The sequence below is a fragment of the Dendrobates tinctorius genome, unplaced genomic scaffold, assembly GCF_039654945.1.
Source record: "Dendrobates tinctorius isolate UK_male_01 unplaced genomic scaffold, ASM3965494v1 ptg000015l, whole genome shotgun sequence".
NCBI classification, from domain to species: domain Eukaryota; kingdom Metazoa; phylum Chordata; class Amphibia; order Anura; family Dendrobatidae; genus Dendrobates; species Dendrobates tinctorius.
Genome location: NW_027361683.1, coordinates 29,067,474 through 29,076,976, shown reverse-complemented (window position 1 = coordinate 29,076,976; position 9,503 = coordinate 29,067,474). Strand labels below are relative to the sequence as shown.

Sequence of the window (9,503 nt, the reverse complement as noted above, 5' to 3'; positions counted from 1 at the left end):
CCTAGTAGAAGACTGTGAAAAATGAGGATGAATGAACTCATGGAGATCAACATCCAACACTGCGGAGACACCATCACATGTTTCTCAATGCAGTGATTCTAGAGCAATGCCGCCATCCCTTATAGGAAATATGTTATAATATGCAAAACACAAGCCGCGGAGACACCATCACGTGTTTCTCAAAGCAAGCAATGACTAGCCAGGTCTTTCCCCGGGAAGGAACAACCACGGGAAGAGCAGTCTCCATTGAAGGAAACCACCTATGCCAAAACATGGTATCCATCCACAGACAGCTGTTTCAGGGTATTGCCCCTCATGAGTGTGGAATAGGAAACTGGCCAGTAGGAGTAATGCCTAGTAAAAGACTGTGAAAAATGAGGATGAATGGACCTGGCTAGTCATTGCTTGCGTTGAGAAACACGTGATGGTGTCTCCACGGCTTGTGTTTTGCATATTTTTACATATTTCCCATAAGGGATGGGGGCATTGCTCTAGAATCACTGCGTTGAGAAACATGTGATGGTGTTTCCGCAGTGTTGGATGTTGATCTCCATGAGTTCATTCATCCTCATTTTTCACAGTTAATCAGGGGGACAGAAGCTGGAGGGTGTCACAGGCTATTGGCAAAAGTTAATATATGTAAGACATTATGCTTCATAAATAATATGACAGGGGGGTGGTGGAGGCAGGCGGCAAACACAGAAAAGTATGGCAGGTGTAGTCTGTACTGACCTCAATAGAAGATTCAAGGTAAACAGCAGGGAGATTAATTGCAAAGTCCAGGTTAGGGGCTGTGGAGGAAAATAAAGGTGATGAGGTAAAGGGAATGGAGGGAGATAAGGACGCCAAGAAGTGCTGTTGTACTGACCTGGTAGCGTGTGGGAGGCAGGAGTCTGCGGTGATGTGAGTGAAAGGCTCAAAGAGCCTGGTTTATAAATGTTCACAGTCAGTGAGAGGCTGGGGGGAGGAGAGATACAGAGCACATTGTATCAGTGAGAGGCTGAAGCGTCATAGTGCTGGTGTGAGGCTTGGAAAGCATGGGGTTCCAGGTTATAGAGAAGGTTGACAGACCTCGCAGGGGTGGCAATCACATCAAGCTCCTTAAATCTAGGGAGTCTTTTTGGATTTATACATTGCAGACTCTGGCCCCCAAGGGCCTCAATCGTGAGTTGGATTTACTTCCATGACAAGTCATTTGGAATCTCGTCAATTGTATGCACTTTTTCATGAGCATGTATTTGTATACCATTGATTAATTGTCGTATTCTTTTTTTGACCTCCAGGGTGGTGGATTTGCGGCCTTCATCTCACCTCTCATAAATCCTTTATTTTTCAGATTCACTAATCTCTTCCTTCCCCTTTGGGGTGAGTATCACAATTTTTTCCAATTTTTTTTTCCCTTTCTCCATTTATTTTTTCATTTTTAATTTTTTATAATTTTTTTATTTTCATTTTACTTTTATTTTTATTTTTCATCCCTTTTCTATTTTTTATCTTTTGCCATTTTTTTCTTTTTTCATATTTTTCCATTATTTTTCCTTTCTCTTTCTCATCCTTACCTTTTTACCCCCTTTTTCATTTTTATTGTATTTTTTCATTCTCGTTTTTTCATTATTATTATCTTTTATTTTCACCTCCCATTTTTTACTTTTATTTTTATTTTTTTATTTTCCTTATTTTTTACCATAATTCCTACCTACCTACCTACTCCAATAATTTTCATATTTTTTTATATATATTTTTTCATCCAATTCATCCAATGTCATTATTTTATATGTTCATTTTCTCTTTATTTTTTCTTTTCATTCTTTTTATTTTTTCCTTTTTATTGCCGATACAACCATTTCTACACCCTTCCTCCCATCTCCCCTCTTTTGGAAGTTTGCTCACATTCCTACCCCCTATCTTTTTTCTCTTTATTTTCTCTTTCCTTTTTTTCTGTCTTTTTTCTTCCTTCATTCCTCCTCCTTCCCTGAGTTCTTTCCTTTCCCCATCACTCTCTTCATATTCCCTCTCCATTTCTCCCTCTACTTTCTTCCCATTTACTAAGGTTCTCCTTCATTACATAAGTGCTACCTGTAGCCATTGCGCTCACTAGCTACAGCCACACAGGCGTCCTGTTTCTCCTCTGCTCTTGCTCCTCACAACTCATGTCCCCATTGAGCAGGCGCCGCCCAGAGCCAAAGTGCTCTTTGTTTACATTTGCAAGCCACACAGGCGCCCAGGCCCTCTCCTGCGCTGACCCTGCATAGCTCTTGTTCCACTTGGCCACTCCTCCCCATGCTTTCCAAGCCTCACACCAGCACTATGACGCTCCAGCCTCTCACTGATACAATGTGCTCTGTATCTCTCCTCCCCCCAGCCTCTCACTGACTGTGAACATTTATAAACTGGGCTCTTTGAGCCTTTTACTCACATCACCGCAGACTCCTGCCTCCCACACGCTACCATGTCAGTACAACAGCACTTTTTGGCATCCTTATCTCCCTCCATTCCCATTACCTCATCTCATTTACCTCATACCTATGTAAACTAGAAGCTTGGGCTGATAAATGGCAAATGAGCTTTAATGGGGATAAATGTAAGGTCATGCACTTGGGTAGAACGAGCAAGATGTATAATTCTGTGCTTAATTGTAAAACACTGGGCAAAACTGTCACTGAAAAAGACCTGGGTGTATGGGTGGACGACAAACTCACATTTAGTGGCCAGTGTCAGGCAGCTGCTGCAAAGGCAAATAAAATAATGGGATGCATTAAAAGAGGCATAGATGCTCATGAGGAGAACATAATTTTACCTCTATATAAGTCACTAATGCGACCACACTTAGAATACTGTGTACAGTTCAGGTCTCCGGTGTATAAGGAAGACATAGCTGAACTGGAGCGGGTGCAGAGAAGAGCGACCAAGGTTATTAGGGAACTGGGGGGTCTGCAATACCAAGACAGGTTATTACCCTTGGGGATATTTAGTTTGGAGAATCGAAGGCTTAGGGGTGATCTTATTACAATGTATAAATATATGAGGGGACAGTACAAAGACCTTTCTAATGATCTTTTTACTCTTAGACCTGTGACGGGGACAAGGGGGCATCCTCTACGTCTGGAGGAAAGAAGGTTTAAGCATAATCACAGACGCGGATTCTTTACCGTAAGAGCAGTGAGACTATGGAAATTTAAGAAGGGACTGGATGCCTTTCTTGAAAAGTATAATATTACAGGGTATATACACTAGTTTCCTTAATATTGCGTTGATCCAGGGAGCTAGGCTGATTACCGTATGTGGAGTCAGGAAGGAATTTTTTCCCCAATGTGAAGCTTACTGTTTGCCACATGGTTTTTTTTTGCCTTCCTCTGGATCAACATATAAGGGCAAGTTAGGATAGGATATGGGTTGAACTAGATGGACTTAAAGTCTCCCTTCAACCTTAATTACTATGTTACTATGTTACCTTTATTTTCCTCCACAGCCCCTAACTGGGACTTTGCAATTAATCTCCCTGCTGTTTACCTTGAATCTTCTATTGAGGTCAGTACAGACTATACCTGCCATACTTTTCTGTGTTTGCCGCCTGCCTCATCCACCCCCCTGTCATATTATTTATGAAGCATAATGTCTTATATATCAACTTTTGCCAATAGCCTGTGACACCCTCCAGTTTCTGTCCCCCTGATCAACTAGGCATTTTCTTGGGTATTTTATAGATCCCTATGTTGTCATTTTTTCTGTATACCCGAACATGTACTGTACATATTGGGTCTCTTCAACAAACCCCATCCCCCCTTCCCCTCCCCCCTTCTTTTAACCCTTATTTTTACTTTTTTTTGTATATAATTATTTTGTATATAATTATATCTCCAGTTGTTTCTGATACTTTGTTCACCTAGTTCAGTGTTGTAATTATCTTCTACATCTTCTTTTGCAGTATGGTTTGAGAAAGACCTAGGATTAGGTCAAAACGTAACCATATAATACTCACCTTTGGAATATTTCTTTTTTGTTTGCGGTGTTTTATTATTTGATCTATTGGAAAAATCTCACATGAATTAAAAATCCTAAAAAAAATTTTTCAAAGACTTTTTTGCAAAGATTATTTATTTTCTGAATGCGACTGTCCATCCATTTACTACTGTCTGTGGTCTATCCACGCTCAGTCAGCACCTGTCTTTATAGCAAGAGTGCGCGTCTTTTTTCCTCTTATTTCTGATGTAAAACAATATAATAGTTGAAAAATGGAATGAAACACCAAAGAGGGAAGGGGAAAAATGCTGACCTTATGGCATGCCAATTTCAACAGGCAAGGTCTGACTGATTTATCCTGTGCAGACCAGATAGTGGCACATGTCCTGCAAAGTGAATGAACATTAGTGACAGCTTGTGCCCGCTAGTGGAACGGGGTGCTTGATTCTGGTGCACTTACTTGCAGGGTCAGTGCTCAGTGAGGCAGGTTTGGGTGCTCAGTGTGGGGGTTGCTGCTGCTGATACTCCGTATAGAAGTGGAGATCGCCGCTGCCTCACGCGATTTGGCCGAGAGCAACGCTGAGGGAGTCGGCGTGTGGTGGGGGTGGGGCTAGCGTGACGTCACACTGGGGATAAGATGGTGGCTCAAAGGCGGCAAAATACCGACGCGATACCATCACGTGTTCTTTCATACACCAGCAAATGAGTACTCAGTTATTTATTTTTTATTTCCCAGCATAGCGCGGTGTATCTCTTTTCTTATCAGCTTTAGCTTTTTTGAACAGGCACCAGCACAGAGCTTGTTATTCATCAGCTGCATCTGGGAATAGTGGACCTTCCTCCTCTGTCCAAGTGGATTTGCGCCAGTGTGTTAATCTTAAACCAAGAAACAAAATTGGTTTGCTAAAGGTGTCCACTTTATTAATATTTTAATGAGACCATCCAGTTGTAGACTTCCAGGGTGTATAAATGACCCTGCTTGCAATTTTTGGCAGGCTTTGTACTGTGTAGAACTTTTATGAGTGGAAGAGTACCACAACTACACTTTGATCACATTATTTGAATGAGGTGCTACAGTTGGTGCCTTCTAGGGTGTGTGGATGACCCTGCTTCTAATTTATAGCAGGTTTCGCACCCTGCAGAACTTTCATGAATGGAGGAGTACCACAACTATACTTTGCTCACAATATTTAAATGAGGTACTTCAATTGGTGCCTTCAAGGGTGAGTGGATGACCCTTCTTGTAATTTTTGAAAGACTTTGCACTTTGTCTAGGAGTACCACTACATGACAATTTGAACATAATGTACATGAGTTCCTCCTTTATGTCTACTGCAGGGTGTATATGAGCCACTTTTTCATCAATTTTGTTTTGCAGTTCTTGCTTCCTTCATAAATTACACTGAAATTTACAATTTTTTGCTAAAAATTGCAATTTTGGTTTGCTTAAATTATTATTTTTGATAATCTTATAAATTTTGCCTTATATGAAATTCATTATGGAGGAAAAAATGTTTCACAACATTTATTTATGTAAACTCCAATTTCTTGTTGATTTTGAATGTTTTATTTTGTCAGTCCTTAGGCTGCGTTCACACATCGCGGCCGATTTTAACGCGCGTTTTTTCTGCGAAAACACAAAAAACAGCATCCCATGCATTCCTATGGGATTCCGCAATGCTGTGCTAATGCTGCGGATTTTCCCGCGGCGGAATCGCATTGCGGAAAAATCTGCAGCATGCTCATTAATTTTGCAGAATCACGGCGATTCTGCCCACATAGGAATGCATTGTTCTTCTTACTTTCCGCATGTGGCTTTGCGGATGGTACCCAGGGGGTGGAGGAGAGGAGACTCTCCTCCAGGCTGTGGGTACTATATCCCTGTAAAATATAGAATAAAAAAAATCGGGTTATATTCACCTTCCGGCGTCCCGCGCAGCCTTCCCGGGCCTCAGTGATGCTACCATTCCCTGTAATGCCTTGCGAGACCTTTGATGACGTCGCGGTCTCGCGATACTGTAGCGGTCCCTATTCCTCACGAGATCGCTACAGTATCGCAAGACCGCAACGTCATCAAAGGTCTCGCAAGGCATTACGTGTGATACCATTGTTCTCAGCAGCGTTCTGGGAGTCAGAGATGCTTCCAGGGGTCTTCCCTATGTTGTTCTGCTTCCATTCAGCACTTTTTCCATACTTTTAACATTTTCACTGCCCTCCCATACCTCTTTGTAGAGTCTGCTGGAAAAATGCTCCGATTACCTAATGATATTGAAAATTTTTATTGACTCCCATTTTACTTGTTACTCAAAGCGAACATAAGAGCATTAGGAATTTCTCAGTTCAAGTAACGAGCATCCAAGCATTTTAGTCCTCTCTCATCTTTTCACATAATCTATTCAAGTAAAACATGGACAAATCACTAAAGAAGTAGTGGCAAGTAAATGCCTAGATTTACATGAGGCCAAATAATAACACTTAGGAGTCTAGGATTAAAAACCCCCATGTGCATCAGGCTTGTCGAGAGAGGGAAAGGACCCCACATGTATAATCACAAAGTGTGTCTTACTCAGGGTAAAGTGTTCATTAAACAAGCTTGAAAGCGCAATGCTTGGGGCATACTGTACTCTCCCATTCACTCCTTTATATCTCTCAGCTGAGACATGTCTTTTATCTGATTTACATCTTTAGGTATTTTGGCATTTTCCTATGCATTTTTTGCATTTGTTTTTTTCTTTAGGACAGGACTTAGCTGTTTAGTGTATTTTATACACTACTGTGATGTACTCACATCTTGCCACCCCGCCTGACATCACTATTATGTCAGGCAGATTACGCAATGCAGTCTATAAACTTTAACCAACATTCTACACCCCCTAGCGACACGTAAGGTCAGCTTGGTATAGTTTTACACAGATGCCCCCTGTCCACATGGGCCCAGGGAGGCATGGGGAATGAGAGGATGTGGCCCACGTTGTCACTGATGTGGCCAGACTAGGCAGCTGCCTAGGGCCCACACTGCCCCAGGGGCCCCAAGCCAGGTTTGGACATACCGCCGATGCAACTGCATCGGGGTCAGAAGGTGGTGGGGGACCCCTGCAGGCAAGAGCATACTGCCCATTGCGGCAGAGTATGCAGCCGCTATGGGGCCACTCAGTCAAGATTGCAGGCAGGAGTGAGAGGGGCCCATTTTCATTCAGCATCGGCCCATCTCACTCCCTCCCATAATCATGAGACTACCCAGAGGCGGGGAGAGTGGAGTTCAAAAAGCGGGCGTGTCATGCAGGGAGAGGCGCTGGTCAATGAACGCTTTCCCCACCAGACTGAGGAGAGTGCGCACTGGCTGCTGTCTCTGTCCTCCTGCATGGCACATCCCAATGGTGAATGCTCACCTCTAATCAGGGTCTGGGCCGCACAGCACACTGGGGATAATAATGGAGGAAGAGCAGGACTTACAGTGGGTCTTCAGCTCCCTGCACTGTCCTATTCCCAGCAGGCTGCAGCATCTCATTCTCCTCGCAGAGAAGAGGTCAGGGAGGAGGTTCACTACACTGGTCAGCACGGCAGCAGCAGGGGGCCGATATTGGTCCTCTCCGCTCTGTGTCCCCATCCCCCTACAGTGGGGTCTGCAACCCTCTCAAGCTGATTTCTGCACTATGTAACTGACCTCCTCCATGACTCATCTGAACAGCTGATATCACAGATTAGTATGTATGTGCTTGTATATGTTTGTATGTATGTGTGCACATGTATATGTACAGTATGTGTGTATATCTATGTATATGTTTCTATCTGTGTATATGTATTTGTGTATGTATGGTATATGTGTGTGTATTGTAAGGTAGCGCTTGTTATTCAGGTAGAGGACACTCGCTAGGCAGCCAAATAACCAGGTCCGGCACGGGTTTCTCATATAACTCCAACAATCCATGCGGTTTATTAAGCATCATAAACCATTAACAGCAACAGAAAGTTCATATCAACAGCATAGCGTCCATGACAGAGCTCCACTATGTTAACCCTGTAGTCACACAGGTTATGCAATGTCCAATACGCAGGCTCTCTAGCCTCATAGTTATCTCACCCTGTGGCCGGGTTACCTCACTGTTGCTTCACCACACTGCAGACGTCCATTCCCTCCCCTGGGAATTCTCAGGCACTTGCAGCCATTAAACACAGCCTCCACACGTGCTGTTAGGAAGACAGACACATCTCCCTGCTCGAGACCTTCCATACGGACCAATCGGGTCCAAGCATTCACTCATGTGGGCTACCCTGGCCACCTTATATGGTCTGTAGCCACGCCCACCGGATCACATGGCTATGACCTCATCACAGGTCCTTCAATCATTCACACACATATACGATACTATGGCATTCTAGATACCCGCCCCTAGGTGGGTTTGTAGGTAGCTGGTACCGCCCGTCTCACCAGCTACCTGGAAAGCTCTCCCTGACACAGTGTAACGAAAGCTCAGCAGTACCGCTGCTGATCAACACACATATTCAAGCTTCCATCCCAAGGCCACCTACCTTAATAAAATATACTCTAGGAACAAAGAAGTGCAATAGGGTGTTATCTGATAATAATGGTAGAAAATAAATGAAATTTACTCACCTGCTATAGGAGAGATCAGGCATATGGATATAGTTATCTGCTGCAGGTCCAATGGTCAGACAACTGACCGTCAGTATATCACTTCTTGTGGAACTTATTTTTTGGATTTTCCTGCGCTGCTTAACATAATACTCGATCCAGTTATATTGAAAGATCAATCATTTATTTTCATTAAATTCCAACGCATTTCGAAGTGGAAAACACTTCTTCTTCAGGGGTTGACAGATATTGACAAGATGCTGTTATTAAGCGGTTATATACATGCCGCCTTTGAAAATTGGCGCCAAACAGTCACATGTTCTTTTTAAATGTCAAAGTTCATGCCATGATGGCTTGAATTAAACACGTAGGATTATAAAATTATTAAAATCATTAAAATACCATCTTTTTATTATAATATAGGTAAAGAAGAAAAAAAGAAATAGAAAAAAATCGAAAAAGAAAAAAAGAGGAAATGAACCAGTTAAAAAAGAATTCCAGCTGAGCTATTTATCCACTAGACCGAAACAGAAACAAATCTTGAAGGAAGAATAACAGCAGAAAATATATGTACCAGCTGAATCGATTAAATTATATATACATAAATTCGTATTTATACCCGTTGAATCAATAAAAATATATGTAAATTCAATAGATTTATGTGTATCAAATGAATAAAAATATATATAAATATACACTAAATTTCATTCAAATAAAAATATACATTCATTGTAAGTCCATGACATTGGTTTACTTGTCAGGTTATCAGCGCTGCCTGTAGCATCAAAAATAAAGCTCCGATTTGAAAAGGATCAGCGCTGCAGAAGAAGAAGCGATTCATTGTAAAAAGAGGAGAAACATCAGATAAAAACAGGTTCATTATCAGCATTGCCTGTGGCATCAAAAACAAAGCTCCGATCTGAAAAAACCAGCGCCGCAGAGGAAGAAG

The 9,503-nt window shown here is 42.2% G+C and overlaps 1 long non-coding RNA gene across 1 annotated transcript; it reads left to right on the top strand.

Moving 5' to 3' along the window:
* The first annotated feature begins 978 nt into the window (after positions 1-978).
* Positions 979-9,185, top strand: LOC141074730 (uncharacterized). Its single transcript, XR_012227202.1, has 4 exons — positions 979-1,164; positions 1,337-1,365; positions 3,470-3,528; positions 8,978-9,185. It is a non-coding gene; the product is annotated as an uncharacterized lncRNA (long non-coding RNA).
* Positions 9,186-9,503: the final 318 nt, after the last annotated feature.